We start from the raw sequence: 6,615 nt of genomic DNA, 5'->3' as shown, positions 1-6,615 counted from the left end.
AGAATTAAGAGTCTATGGTGCGAAAATATTTTTTTTTTTAAATCTTCCCCAAGTTGTGTTGAGCTTTGCCTTGCGGTTCTCCTCTCTGTCACACCAGTCCTGTGCTCAGAGCAGGTCAGTGTCTGCTAACAGTAGTGTTCTACTCAATTAAATTGCTTGTAAAGGTCCTGCTTCCCACCCAGTATCTCCTTCATTCCTCTCTTAAAGTGAGATACTCTTGCTTCATCTTTCAATCCCCCTAGCTAGGGTCAAAGGAAAAATAGAGACAAAGAAAAGGAAAGAAACAGATTTACTTCATTAATTGATGAGAACTGGTTTCTGATAATCTTCAGGTCCTTAATGTTTTATTTGCTAGGCTGAAACTCATGCCCATTCTTCATGTGATTAACAAGCTGATGACCAGAAAGCGAGATAGCTGTTCTCAGTGTCGTTAACCGCCGCAGGTTTGCATTGCCAGTGAGGAGAGGAGCATGTGGTGGCTTCCTCCGGAGGAGAGCAGGGATGCCAGCGGTGGGTTTGCTCTCCTCCACACCACACCAGCCAGGAGGATTGGTTACCTGTCTCTCTTCCCTCAGCTAAGGGAGCAGTTGAAGAGGTAAGGGGGAGCTTGTTGAGGTGCGTTTGCCTCTATGAGAGCGAGGTCTTGGCAGCAACCAACTGAGAGCCCCCTCAGATAGCTCGTGGGTAAGGAGCATCTTGGTCTGACTGGGGCTGATAGAGGGGTTTCCCATACATCAAGTGCTGGCATGGCTGGGAATCCATGTGAACCGATGTGCATTGAGCTGTTCCCTTTAGCTCTCTGGATCTGAGTTTGACATTGAGACTATCAGTACTGGAGGAGTATGGTCTGGGAGCAAACCTGCCTCTGCTCACTGCAGCGACAGCAGAGTCTGACTTTGGGTGTCACCAGAGGTGAGAAGCAGCTGTTCCTTGTCTATCCTGCGCTGTTCAGTGTGGTGTAAGTAAGCGCAGTAGGTGCAGGGCTCCGTTCTCACCAGAGCCTGGCTCTGTCACTTGCTTCAGGAAAAAAAGGCCTTGGATGGCAGTAGAGCACTGGCCGCACCAAAGCTTCCAGTATGGGCTTTGGTGGTGTGTCCCTTTTAAATGACTGCCCACATGCTGGAGGGAACGCTGTTTTCCCTCTTATATAATGGTATAGAGACAGTATTATATAGCTTTTAATCTTCCCTTTTTACCTGCAGTGAAACTACTTGAGGGTCATGCTGAACCTCATATGAAAACTTTTGTAACTGTGGAAAGAGTGCTCTACAATCATTAAGAGTCTTGTTTCATTTCAGAATGAGTTTGTTTGGAGGCAGCACTAAAATCCTATAAAAGAAGGGCAACCAAAATGGCGTGTGACAGCCAGCTTGTTAATTGTGTACAACGTGGTTATTTTACTGGGTGATGGACATACCTACGCATGCACATGTGACCAAGTGTCATGGGATGTATAGGAGGATTGATTAAAACCATGTCTTTCCCACATCTGGGTTATATTAGTCCAGGGAGAAAATATGCAGCTTAAAATCTCTGTGGATAATTAGCTTGACATGTTGCTTATCAGAAGGCACCCTTTCCTAGAGCAGCTCAGCAGATGAGAAGGCAGGAGGAATAAACACCAAAGTTGCTTATTCACAAGCAATGTCTCAAGTTTCTGGCAGGGTTTGACTCATGGTTTTAGTAAATCTGCTCCGGACATGTTAACAATAGCATGAAAATGACAGAGCTTAATTTCAGCCTGGGTATTATTATTTTGGTGTGTAATTCCTTCCGTTACAGCCAATAATAATCAGACTCTATATGGTGAGAACAACTTTCATGTTAATGCTAATGAAAAGAGCACAGTTCAGTTGAACAGGGCTGCAGGGAGAGCCAGCGCTGGTAGCAGTAGGCAGCCGGAGGGCCTCCTGCTTTCAGAAAGTCTTTGTTCAGAGAAAAATGCAAAATCGAGATCCTCAGGGGGTGCAGCGGCGGGGGGGCAAGTGGAAGATGTCAGCGTTTTTAAAGGGAGGATAAGGTATCAAATGGACTGTATAATAGGGCTTAACTGGAATCAGGGGTTTTTTTATAAGATTCTATGTATCGAGCCTGAGAAAAGTATCAGTCAAGCATAATATCAATGATGGGATGAAATATGTCTGCTCTGACTTACACCCTGGGTGAATCCAGTGCCCACTGGGAAGAGGTAGGCTGCGAGGGTCCCCAGCTTCGGGGGGTCCCATTGGCAGAACCATTATCTGGTTCCCCTGCACATTGCTGCTATTCTGTAAAATGCCAAAATCCATACCTCAAAGGGTTTGATATTATAGATTAGGCAGGTAAGTCAATGAGTTAGTAAGGATGAACGAACAAATGAACATTATGTGCTGAGGAAGTAATACAGCTGGGGACGCTTAAACCTAGCTGTGAGGGAGAGATTTACTGGCTACTGTTGTTTCCCTTCCCTCACACGAAATAACCCAAATCCCATAGCAGCTAGGAATGTCTGCTCATGACACGGTCCCGGTAGTCTGTGGAGCACGTGAAGTTGAGACCCTGGCTTGCCTCCCCACTCTCTGGCAGTGCCGCTGTGTAACTTAAAAAGAAAAAAAGGTCCTTTGCTTCATCTATAGGACAGTACAACTGCTCTCTGTCCTGTAGGGGAGAGCTTGTTAAGACATTCTGCCATCCTTGGAGGGGGGATTTTCATTCCCTCCACAACATGGTACAGGCTATTTGATTATTATTCACTTTGGTGTCGGAGCATGGGTAGGTGCAGACTCTGATGATTGCTGTCTTGCTGCATGTGAGCCATGGCTAGCGTTTTCTTCACGCTTGCGTGCTTTGCAAGCCTTCAGCAGTAAAAGGAATGAACAGAGGAAGGCGAGCAAAATGTAACCATCCCTGGGAGGCAGTTGCCATTTCCTGATGATAAATAACTGAGCCCTATGCGTAAGATGCGTTCCTGAATGGTCACTGCACCAGAGTATTAATGAGGATGACACCAAAAAGCAAGGTGTCCAGAAAGCTGTCTGTAACCGCGTCACCCACAGCGTCACTGACCAGCCACCGCTAGCACTGAGGTCAGCAGCAAAACTGCTTGGGCTTGACCCTCTTTGTCAAAATGTTCTTGTTCTCTGTCTTTTTGGGGCAAAAAAAAAAGGCTTTGTTCCTTGTAGGGTTCTTGGTCGAAATGTATTTGCCCACTGTTCTGACCTGTCATCTCAGGGATTTCAAACACCCCCCACCCGAGCACGGGGTTAATTAACGCCCAGTTCTTCCCATGCTTCCCAACTGCTGGAGAGCATCAGCCATGCTCCAAACCTGGGGCTGCCTTGCACAAGGCTTCCCGGACGTGCAGTACACCTCGATTTTTCAGCTCATGCTGGAGAAATGCGTATAGATGCAGAATTAGCCAAGCCATGTTAGGAGCAGTAGCTGTTTTGATGGGCAGCTTCTCTATGGTTATGAAATAGGGCAGATGAGGATGTAGGAAATCCTGAGGTTGAATTACTCCCTCAGTAATTCTCTATGAACGAGCCCAGGATATGCAGTGAAACCCAGGGGAAAGACCCCATGTCAGCATTGACTGAGCCTGCTGTCGCAGTCCTAGGTTGGGCATGGAAAAGCAGGTAACCCCTTCATTCACGGAACAGCTCTAAATGCCTACACGAGGCCCAAATAAGCCTTGTCATGCAAGAGAGATTATTAGCTTAGAAGTAATCCCACACTGGCATATACAGTGCTTTAGGCCAGCCAACTGCCATCTCACTTGCTGCAGGGCTTGAAAGCTTTAATGAGTGATAATGAAGGGAGAAGGGGTACTGATGGAAAAGGGGTGTCAGGATGAAGGCTGCAGAAAGTACTTGTGGCTCTGCTCTTGTGCACTTTCCCAAGTGATGCACTGTGGAAAGCAAGTGATGCACCACATCCTCCATTCCTGGGGCCAGGTGGATGCCTGGACAGCAGATGCCATGTGCTCGCAAGCATAAATCAGCAAAAACTAGCAACCCTCCACATCCTATGTGTGAAACACAGTAAAAATGTGAGACTCTAAAACATCCTGTCTCGAGGCGGGACCCTGCAGCTAGTGGGTCTTTCTGGTGGATTTGGTATAGCTTTCTGGCTGTAAAATGAAGATGATAATTTCTTGTGAAAGATAAAGTTGTTCATTCCTGGGCATACTTGTGGCAGTGAGAATGCCAACAAAATGCTATGCAATGGGTGGCTCTTCAGCAGCTTCAGGAGGTGCTGAGTAGTTAAAAAATTCAGGATCCCACAGATGAAATGATGTTCCTCTATAACTAAAAGCAGCAGCATATCATCACAGGTGAATAGTGGGACTGAATGCATGTGTCATCAATAGCTCTAGTATTAGGAATTCCTAAATATTGAATGCTTAACGCAGGAAAACTGACCTTCCTGTAATAAAGATCTGTGTGCAGTTATCTAGGGTTTGAAATAGGAGACCTGAAGAGATTTTGATCACATGATCCTATAAGGTCCATTGGGAAGACTGAACCACTTTGTCCTCCATATGGACCTGGTTCTGTCCCAGGCGGTGTCTCTTCTTATGGCCCTCTCTTTGCATTGATGAGATAGGGAAATTTGCACCACCATTTTTTTTTTTGGTCCCAAACTGAGTACCCATAAGAGGACATTGATCACCAGATCTCACATCCATAATCCCAGTTTATTCCATCTTTTCCTTCTGGGAGGTTGTTTGTCCGAGTGACCACTCGTCCCCACAGCACAGGATAACCAGTCTCCATAGCCTCAGGGACTTCACAGAGAGGCTCCTAGTCCCTCTGCTCCTCCTTGCCGGTCTTGTTTTCCCGCTCCCCTGGGCCTCACGGAACTTTTACCCCATCGCCCTTGCTCTGACATCCCATTTGACGTTTCCTGAGGGCTTCCTTTCTGATACAGGCTTCCCTCCTGTTTGCTGCTGGATGCAGGTCTTGCTTGTCCCCTTGCAGCTCTCCCTTTCTGCTTTCTTGTGGCTTTCTGCCCCGATCTCCCCTGCCTGTTTCCTGGCTGCTTATCTCCCCTTCTTCCGCTCATTGTCCCCCGTTCCTGCAGCTGGAGCCAAGCCTCCCACCGCCGGCTGATGGGTACCAGGGATGTTTGCTTCCTCCCATCTCCTTGTGTTCCCTTTCAAGGCGGTCTGTGGGTATCAGTTACAGGGAAATTTGCCCAATCTTTAGAGAATTTAAACTGAAATGCCCAAGAGCTCTTGGTACATCATTGACCCTGTTGCAGCCCTCATGATTTAATGTCAAATTGCTCCCCCCACCCCTGACTGCTGAGAAATGAAGTGCTGGAGTTGCTGAGAGAGGTCTGGCTTCTCCTCGCCTGCGTGGGTGGACAAAGTATTCTTCCCTAGCTTTGTCCCTGGAAGTGACTGCATCTGAAACCAGCGCAAAACAAAACAACCCCAGTCCCCAAACAGCTGATATTTAATATTTCAGGCTGTGCAACTATTCAGTTGCTAAATATTTCAGCTCAGGGCTTACAGCTTGGCAATGGAGAGCTGGGTGTACTTACAAGAAGTAACGGGCAGCCTTAAACACCATGGTGTGAGAAGCCGTTCGGCTGATACCTAAGCACTGAGTAACCCATTGCCCTGCGTGGCCAGTTTCTTCTGGAGTGCAAAACACAGCACAGGATGTTCTTAACATACTACTTAAAGGAAAAAAAAAAAAAAGAAAAAGAAAAAAAAGATGTTAGTATTTGCCAGCTGAATTTCAGTCCATGGTTTTAGCACATTCATTCTTGTTTAACGTCACCGTGTGTCTGCAGCTGGCAGGAGGGCTGGCTCTGGACAAGGCTGGGGAGGCTCTTCAGGCTACAAGTTCTGCTGCAAAGAATTTCCCATCTATCCAGCATGTGGCTGCTGTGACAAATGTCTGGTATCAGCTGGAGCCCAAAATATTCTCATGCCTTCCAGGTATTTCTGGGAGTGGTTCAGAAAGCCAAGAATTGCAGTTTTACCTTAAATGGCCCTGAAGATCAGTCAGGCTTTTGGTCCTTCCCCTACTTAAAATCACATAGCAAATGGGAAGCAAATGCTGATGCCCACGTTCCTGCCATCATTATCTTGAAAACAGGTTAACTCAAAGGTCTTTAATCCTTGAATTTTCATGCTGAATCCCTCGTAACCCTCTCTTATCCATTGTAAAGTCTCTGTTATTTTCCAGAAGACTGACTCCCTTCAGCTAAAATTCTTTTTTGCTTTTGATGTCCTTCCCCATGATTTGCATCTCTGTCTTTTTGAGAATTTAGATGTCTCTGGAGCTTGATTTACATTTGTAACTAAGGCTTTGAGAGGGCCCCAGGGGGATATGTGTGATGAACCCACTGGTGAATAGGTCTCACAGGGCTTTACTGTGCCAGCCCAAGAGCTTGGAGGTAGGGCCTTTCTCGCCATTCCCTGTCCCTCTGGGACCAGCCAGATGTTTGGCTCTGGGAGAGTTCATTTGTCTTCCTCGGGCACTGCTTGTCAGAGAGGGGGAAGTTTCTCCAGTGCTCTGTGAATGGGATGAATAGAAATAATGGGAAGTTTCCGAGCATCAGCTACACAAGACTGATGGGCATCCTATGTGCTTCCAGGCATTTAATTTGCAAGAAATAAAG

The sequence above is a fragment of the Strix uralensis genome, chromosome 6 (assembly GCF_047716275.1).
Source record: "Strix uralensis isolate ZFMK-TIS-50842 chromosome 6, bStrUra1, whole genome shotgun sequence".
Taxonomy (NCBI): Eukaryota; Metazoa; Chordata; class Aves; order Strigiformes; family Strigidae; genus Strix; species Strix uralensis.
This window is presented reverse-complemented; position numbering follows the sequence as displayed.